Below are 1,391 nucleotides of genomic sequence, written 5' to 3' on the forward strand. Positions count from 1 at the left end.
TGCGAGTGTGTGAATAAGTGGTGACTAAGGCGTATATTTATATATGTATATAAAGAAAAACATTTTTAAAGTATAAAATATGTATCGGCCTATTTTTTAAATTGTATTTTTCACTTGTTGTCATCTTAATTTCCCCAGAAAGAGGTTGGAGATAACACTGTAATGTCATTTTTTTCCTCCACAGAACTAATGTTTAAAGGGAACATGTATTACCGTAACACTTGACAACATCCTTAAACATTCACATTTTTTTAAAGTAAGAGTTTTACGGCACTTACAACACAAAATGGTCATATAAGTGCCTAAGATTACAGGTGTTACAAAGGAGTAATATACACTAAAAAAGGAGAAACCGCACCAGAGCACCCGCCAACCGCCCACTCAGTCATTCTGCTGACATGGCAGGTAACAAATAAATGTGTGAGTATGGGTGAGTTAAAGACAGAGAGAGTAATTATGTCAGTAAGTAAATGGATGAGTGAATGAGTGGGTGAGTGGAAGAGAAAAAAGTAAGCGAGTGAGTAGGTGAGTGAAAGATGGAGTACGTATGTGAGTGAGGGAATCGATGAGTGGGCAAATGAATAAGATAGCGATTGCAGAAATTAGTGAGTAAGTAAGTGTGTGAGTGAGTAAGAAAGTGATAAAGTAAGTGATAAAGTGAAAACATGAATGACTCAGTAAGTAATTGAGTACAAGAATGGGTTAGTGCTCGAAAGCATACTCTAGTTTACCTTGATTGGTGTATTAGAAATACATGTCTTCGAAAATGTTAGCGCAAAAATGGATAGTAAAGATAATAATGATAAAGATAACCCTAACCCTTACCCTAAAAAAGTTGTTTAATTCTTTTGGATCACATCTGTAAGTAGTTGGGGGAAAAGTGGGACATGTTTGTTTACTTATTGTTTATTTTCAATATGATTTATTACGTCAATGGGTGGTAAAAATGCAGCTGGATATAGCAGAAATTCGGCTGTATAATAAGCCAAAAATTGGGCAAAACTGTATGTGGTTCAGCTGGGGGTCGAACCCAGGACCTCTCGCGTGTGAAGCGAGCGTGATAACCTCTACACTACTGAACCTGTTGAACACAGATCTTAGTTGCAGTTATAAGTGTGTGATATATTTTTTGAAAACCCAGATACATGGATGGATAGATAGATAGATAGATAGATAGATAGATAGATAGATAGATAGATAGATAGAGAGAGAGAGAGAGAGAGAGAGAGAGAGAGAGAGAGAGAAGGAGAGAGAAAGAAGGAACGACAGTGGGGGGGAGACACACAAACACCCATACAAACAGACAGACTGATAGATAGACAGACAGATAATTCGTTAGAATGGAGCGGGTAGGCGTGCATGAGCTTGTGCGTTTATGTGCGTGTGTGTGT

General features: G+C 37.5%; 1 non-coding gene across 1 annotated transcript; it reads right to left on the minus strand.

Moving 5' to 3' along the window:
• Positions 1-1,009: 1,009 nt before the first annotated feature.
• TRNAV-CAC lies at positions 1,010-1,082 on the minus strand. Its single transcript has one exon. It is a non-coding gene; the product is annotated as a tRNA-Val (tRNA).
• Positions 1,083-1,391: the final 309 nt, after the last annotated feature.

Source organism: Aplysia californica, unplaced genomic scaffold (genome assembly GCF_000002075.1).
Source record: "Aplysia californica isolate F4 #8 unplaced genomic scaffold, AplCal3.0 scaffold00901, whole genome shotgun sequence".
NCBI lineage: Eukaryota > Metazoa > Mollusca > Gastropoda > Aplysiida > Aplysiidae > Aplysia > Aplysia californica.